Genomic DNA, 7,617 nt, shown 5'->3' with positions numbered 1-7,617 from the left:
GGAAGAAAAAAAAGTTTGTTTCCGCTGAGGATTGAACTCAGGACCTTCCGCGTGTTAAGCGGATGTGATAACCACTACACCACGGAAACATCTTGCTTTCTGAGTGTGACAAATATAATTTGAACTTGCCACTGATAACCTCAGTTGTTTTGTCAAACAAAAACAAATATTTTTGCAGTCACGACGATATTTTAAAACCATATTTAGCTATGAAACTGTAACCATTCTGCGTGAAAATAATTTACCATTCACAGCAGGAGCCTACTGAAATTTGTTGTATCAAAACTCGGCCAACACCAAAGTGCGTTAGACACAACGTATTTTGGAAGTCAGATCCAATGCGTTAGATACGTATATACACCAATTGTTAACTGGTAGTACTTATAATCTAGCGCATATAAAAAGACATTAGAGCCGCGCCATGAGAAAATCCACATAGTGGCTTTGCGACCAGCATGGATCCAGACCAGCCTGCGCATCCGCGCAGTCTGGTCAGGATCCATGCTGTTCGCTAACGGTGTCACTAAATGCAGTAGGCTTTAAAAGCGAACAGCATGGATCCCGACCAGACTGCGCGGAAGCGCAGGCTGGTCTGGATCCATGCTGGTCGCAAAGCCACTATGTTGGTTTTCTCATGGCGCGGCTCATAAATGATTTGTGTGTTATTTTTGTCGCGCTGAGTTAAACAAATGAGAATAATTATATTAGGAACCAATATCGTCTTAAACTAGAGAGTCATGATGACATTGAGTCGCTCACCTTACCTTGACCTTGAATAAATACAGCGGCTCTAAACTGCAGACAAGAGGGATAAATAAAAAAAACAACTTGAGATAACTCAATGAAAGGAAGTTTCTGCCCAAATTTGTGAAGATCTATCAAAACAATAAAAATGGAGCACTCATATCACCATAATCATCATCAAAATGATAAATCACGTCGACTTTGTTATTATAGTCGACATCATCATCATCATCATCATTATGATCTTCATCATAATCGTAATCATTACTTTTAAATTATATAGAAGCTATCATAATCGCTGCAAGTGTTTGAGTAATTTCAACTGTTTTTTTTGGTGAGCACACTTTGTCCGTCCGTCTGTCCGTCCGTCCAGGGCAACGGTGAAGAAATGGAGATTATAAGATTCTTTCACTGGTTGTAGGTGCAGATGGGAGTTTCCGGACTCGAGTGTAACTGTTTTGGCGGTAACGAGGCTCCAGCCGAGTTACCACCTAAACAGTTACCCGAGAGCCGGATATTCCCATCTGCACCTATTACCAGTGACAGAATCTTTTTCTTGCATACCGATATCAAGAAATGATAATAAAAAAAATCAATCGAACGGCTTTCTTTTTAGAACTATTTCTTATAGCAGCAACGTCCGTAAACAGGAAAGACTTCATGACGTTTCAAAGACAACTAGCCATTTTACATCATGTAACACGGGTTTCTTTCCTGGATTTAAAGCAATATCTAGCAAACGGGCAGCGTATAAAATCTATCGCCCCCGTGGCCTAATGTATAAGGCATCGGCCTCCTAAGCCGTGGATTGCGGGTTCGAATCCCGCCGGAGGTTATTTATTATTTTGTAAATGTGAGTTTAGTGTTCGTCTTCTGTCATTTTGTGTAATTGCTATGCTGCAGTTTGATATGGATCTACTGTTTTATTGCCATTAGGTTGATACTGACAAAGTGTCTACGTGGTGCAGTTTACCCCATAACTGTCACTTTATCTATTTTGAAACCCAGAGAAAGGCCATCCTTTCAACTCACAAGAAATACTAGTTTACGCCGAGGAACTCATCACCACATTTTAGAAAGAGCTATTGTTTCCTAACAAATTGTTTCCATCTGCTGACACTACGACATTCAGCTTAAATATTTTAATCAAAGATTCTTAAGAAATAGTGTTTTACATTTAACTTATTGCATATTTATAGACATGTGAATGCAATATAACCTTTCTGCATTAAAAGATACAAGGATGGACAAGGCAAGACGTTACGGTTATTGAGTGTAAATGGTCACCCTCTGCTGTATCAGTTTTACCCTCACATCGTTTACGGCCGATTAAGCCTCGCCTGTCGTCGTTTTTAACCTTGCCTGTGGTCATTCATAGCCTCAAATGTGACCTTTGGCCTTGCCTGTCGCCGTTTTAAACCTGCGGTCGTTTTTGGCCTCACCTGTGGCCTTTGGCCTTGCCTGTTGCTGTTAATAGCCTCCCCTGCGGTCGTTTATAGCATCGCCTGCGGTCGCTTTTGGCCTCGCCTGTGACATTTGGCCTTGCTTGTTGCCGATTTTAGCCTCACCTGTGACCGTTTATAGCCTCGCCTGCGGTCGTTTTTGGCCTTGCCTGTGACATTTGACCTTGCCTGTTGCCGATTTTAGCCTCATCTGTGGTCGTTTATACCTCGCCTTTGGTTGTTTTTTCGGCTCGCCTGTGGTCGAAATATATTAAGCAAAGACACTACCCAGTTGGCAGCCTGCGGCAGACCGACGTGTTCGCAGAAATGTCTGGAAGGACCACGTGGATCTTCCGCGAATATTAAAGATGGAAAGTATACAAACAAATACAATTTCCAAACATCAGAGGCGTTGTTGTCATTCTTAAAAAATCGGGTTTGATAAAATCCGGATAAAGAATCCTGGAAATTTTGTTTGGTTCTACCTCACACGAAAAATTCTTATCACTGCACACCTGGGCTTTGGAATGCCATGAAGACAGGTGTATTGTGGGATATCAGGGATCCAGATTTAGGGGTCACATACGGAACGCTGGTAGGACCCTGCCAGTTATACGGGGTAGTGAGAAAGGCCATGGAAACATCTGATTTTATCTGCGAACATGCTGCAATTCTCGGCATCTGTTGCCTTCATCTTTAGCGAACAGAAAAAGTCATTCGATTTCGTTCCAAAGCACGATTACACGATTCAAAAACAGTTTAGGCTTTTCCAGAAAAAAAACAGGAATCATTCAAATAAACAAATTTATGATGAACGGGTCTCTCGGGTAAGCTTCCGCTGTAGTTAACATTATGTTCCGGTTCAACACTAATGTGTTCCGAGTTAAAAAAAGATTTTCGCATACTTTTTCATTGGTTAAACAGATAGATTATACTTGATCTTTACAGAAATGTGCAGTGCCATTGTATTTTCATGAAATATCAGGTGCTTACACAAAAATGGGTTTGTCTTAGATGCTTAAAACAATCTTTTTAAGTATTTCATAAAGGGCTTACAATTTTTCATGTTCAGTTTGCAACAGAAAATAGAAATACTAACGTTTGTACTCATTTTGAAAATAGTTTTAACATAGAACTTTAACTACATGTATATTACAATAAAAGTTCAAGACTTATATACAACTCAGCCAGAAAACCCATTTCTAGCTATCATCTGATGTAACTTATATATCGAAAAAAATATCATTTTGCCAATTGGTTACAAGCCGGATCAATGTTGTTTTGGACTACATTTTAGACTACATGTATTGTTGTTTTTGTTTGGTTTGAAACACATACAACGATGATATAGTGGCAGGGGGCATTTAATAACGCAAATGCAAAAATAATATCACCAAAAGATTGGCGCCGTCGATATATTATATCGGGCAGACATCAGGCCCTTTGTAGGACCGATATACCTTGTTCTTTTATTGACATTGAATTTGATGTCTTAATTTCAAGACAGGCCAAAGGTCTATCTTGATTAATCGGGCACTATCAGTTCACCGATTTGTCTCAAACTGAGTGTCACTTTGAAATAACCGGAGTCGCTGTATGACGAAAGTGAAGATAAAGCAATTCGATGGGACAGAAAAATTTCTTCGAAATTGCCGGAATTTCGAGACAAACAAGTTCGAGATTGCGAGTTTCAACTGCATATTGAAATATATCCATATACTTAAAAGGGACATAATGCCTTTGATTAAAATATGGCTGCGACATTTTTTGTTATGAACATAACATATATCATTTTCTTGTTAAATCCAGTGTTTGATTATTGTTTTCCCTTGTGTATGTCATAGGCTTGACTATATGATTAACATAATAGAAAGTACTATAAAAAACACTAATTTGATTATCTCCCTTTGTGACCTTGACTTCATAATTTCATGTGTATTATTGAAAGTAGAAATTTTCAAACTACGCAGTTATGAGTAGTCTCTATTTGGACAGCAGCATTGTCTGTTTTTAACCTAAAAGGGGGCTTGTGGAACTTTATCTCTTCTACATTTGAGCCGCACCATGAGAAAACCAACATAGTGGCTTTGCGACCGGCATGGGTCCAGACCAGCCTGTGCATCCGTGCAGTCTGGTCAGGATCCATGCTGTTCGCTAACGGTTTCTCTAATTGCAATAGACTTTGAAAGCGAACAGCATGATCCTGACCAGACTGCTGGTCGCAAACGCACTATGTAGGTTTTCTCATGGCGCGGCTCATTTAACATATACATGTATGTATGTTGCGTGTAAAACAATTGTAATCTCATTCTCCCAATTGTGTCTGTATGGGAGATAACACTGACGATAACCCGTGCATAAAACCCATTATATTAATTGTATCATTAATGATAAAATAAAACACATTCCTCTCACGTTATCTGCATATATCGTGTGATAAACGATACGGATTTTACACCCCTATTTACCTGAATTATGAAAATCATATGAATAAACCGCACCAGTATGAGAACGGGACATTACGGCATTTAATTTAAGAAATTTGAAAATGGAATAATTCTATGAATAGAAGTTTATTCAACAAAGTTGACTTGAACATTGGGATTCATCATCATGAATAACAAAATACATATATGTGTAAAACTTGAAATACTATAAATAAATATTTTAGCAGAAATGAAAAAAGGAATTAAAATTGGTGATTATTAAACCAATCTAATGCAAGAATAACGAAACAGACGAAAAAAAAACCCCGAGAAACAACAACAACAACAAAATATTTGCAGCATGAATTGAAATGATTAGATCAAATGTTATCACGCATTTAAAAATAGAAAATAGCAGAACATGCATTTTATATAATGACGGGTTATAAATTGAACAGAAGTATTCTGTGTTATAAAAACATATACTGTACTGAAATGAAAATAATAAATAAACAAACAAACAAACAAACAAACAAACAAACAAACAAATAAATAAATAAATAAATAAATAAATAAATAAATAAATAAATAAGGTTATCTAAAAACAGCATCTCTTGATACGAAGTAATTGAGATATTCCACATTGCTGTTGTTTTGTTGAACCAAGGACTGGTTCTCAGATGTAACTATAAACAATGAACCATTTATGTCAAAATATCTAGAACAGGACTATGTCTTTCTACATTCTTAATGGATGAAAATAATTTATGGCGATTGTCAAAGAATAGCAAAACACGGCCACGGTGTGGGAAATTTTGTTGTTTAAGGGAAAATGACGATGTTAAAATATATGTGGTATTCTGAAAATCCAACGAATAAAGCGAGCGAACAGTCCTGTGAAAAAGGATAAACAAAATTTTCTATAGAAGATTCTTTACTATTAAATAGTTCTTTGATAAATATACAGTTTAAATATCATTAAAGATCCAGATACGAAAATTTTATTTAAGATTTAGTATGGCAACAAATCTTGATGAACAAGTTTGATAGTATCTTCCTTTCCATGGTGCGTTTTTTTTTTTAAAAAATAAATCTTGTTCAGTTTTCAAGTTCAGACCCAATTGATCATTTCTTTAATATTTATTGACTTCAGTTATTATAGTAAAACGTTGTTACAAGCTGAGTTCTTGATTTTGTCGAAAAGACTCGCAAATGACATAGCATTAATCATCAATTAATTACGCCGTGCACGGTTCTGATAAAACTATGGCATGAAATATGAATACATTCCATTCCAATTTTCAAGACACCTTGTGCCCATCATAAATATAAACTTAGGGCGTAAAGAAAGTCATTTCTTGACGTTGTTTGAAAGCCGCGCAAAGCATCATGGGTGATTGGGATAGACATGCGCAGATAAGCGGTTATTTACTGGATTAATATGCCTGAAAAAATAATTTTACGAGGACAAACTTGACAATTTTTTATTGAAAGGACATTGGACGCTGAAAAAAAAGGGTTTCGAAGCAAGAAAACGCACAAAAAATATATTAAAAAATATAAATTTTGGGAAGCAATTTCAGAAAATACAATTAAAACAATTAATTATAGGTATATTAGATCCAAATTTCACATCTAAAACCATGAACAGTTTTTTTTTCACGTAGTTTATGCTAGCTTTAAAATTAACAGTTTTGTGCATTAACTGTATACACGTACAGTTTAAATGTAAATTGACTGCTTAACAATCAACTGTAACTGCATGACATTTAACAATGAATGTAGTTCTATATGCAAACTTTATTTAATATAGTTAAAACACTTAATACCTTTTAGTGAAAAATGAGCCTTTTGACATCTTAATAAATCTAAATTTAAGAAACATTTGAACACGAATCGCCTCCGTGGCCTAATGGATAAGGCATCGGCCTCCTAAGCCGGGGATTGCGGGTTCGAGTCCCGCCGGAGGTTCTTTTTAACCTTTTTACATAATTGTTCACAAGTGATATGTTTCATGATACATAGATCATATTCTTTCACATTTTGTTGTTTTAAAGCTAGAAAGATACATGTTCGTGAGAGTAGATTATCCAAAATAGCTATTAACCGGATAACATTCAATTTAGTTAATTAAAAGGCATCAGTGACGCGCGATATTATTTGCCCATAATGCCGTTCCAGACAGCCTCTGGTCTATATCTTTCGCGTACTAAATACACGGTCCTATCTCACCTCGGCCGTAATGAAAATGTACGGCTGAAACAGGTGGACTGATTAAAACTAATTTGCTTTTACTCCATTAATTGGCCTTATTTCTGTTTCCTTGCTTTGAAGCCTAGTCCAACCACAGACGCTTGAAGATACTGTCCAAAAACGACTTAAATTTAGTCGCTTGAAGCCTTTTTATATTTACATGTTTTCATTTTAAAAAAAAAGGATACTATTGCAAACTATTTGAAGGCTAAGATGAACAACAAATTATCACTTTAGTGGGATAATACCCCTTTTTTATTCTTGCATTATACTTATCTTTAATTTTAGATAAATATCGACGGAGCGGCTGGAGAAATGTAAAATATAGGGTGCATGAATAACTGAAAATTCCTTACATACTGCTGAGATTAATGACAGAAAACCGTACCTTCATTCTGTCTGTACAGACGGCCAGACTGTATTTCTGTCACTAGTCCAAGTAGTGTACACTTGTTTTGACCTGTAATTTTCTTTAGAAAATATCATTGGTTTATACCGTTTGTTTTTAGTTTAAATGACAAAAAGCAATGATAGAAAAGTAAACCCAGGAGACAGCTAGTTTTCCTCGAACATAAAAAAGTCAAGACAATATAACCTACTGATAGTTTCAGAACAATTTGTTCCTGCTGTCAATCAATGTGTAATTTTCGCTTCCGGTACAAGAAGTTATCAAAGTTATCTCCCGTGTTATCGATTTTATCGAATATTGTTGCACGTTATCGAAAATTGTGTTGCAAAAACGATAAAGGCAG

The 7,617-nt window shown here is 36.2% G+C and overlaps 2 non-coding genes across 2 annotated transcripts; one reads left to right on the top strand and one right to left on the bottom strand.

Moving 5' to 3' along the window:
* Positions 1-16: 16 nt before the first annotated feature.
* On the bottom strand, positions 17-89 carry Trnav-aac (transfer RNA valine (anticodon AAC)). The gene has a single exon. It is a non-coding gene; the product is annotated as a tRNA-Val (tRNA).
* A 6,421-nt stretch (positions 90-6,510) lies between these two features.
* On the top strand, positions 6,511-6,583 carry Trnar-ccu (transfer RNA arginine (anticodon CCU)). The gene has a single exon. It is a non-coding gene; the product is annotated as a tRNA-Arg (tRNA).
* Positions 6,584-7,617: the final 1,034 nt, after the last annotated feature.

Source organism: Mercenaria mercenaria, chromosome 16, assembly GCF_021730395.1.
Source record: "Mercenaria mercenaria strain notata chromosome 16, MADL_Memer_1, whole genome shotgun sequence".
In the NCBI taxonomy this organism is placed as follows: Eukaryota; Metazoa; Mollusca; class Bivalvia; order Venerida; family Veneridae; genus Mercenaria; species Mercenaria mercenaria.
This window is presented reverse-complemented; position numbering and strand designations above follow the sequence as displayed.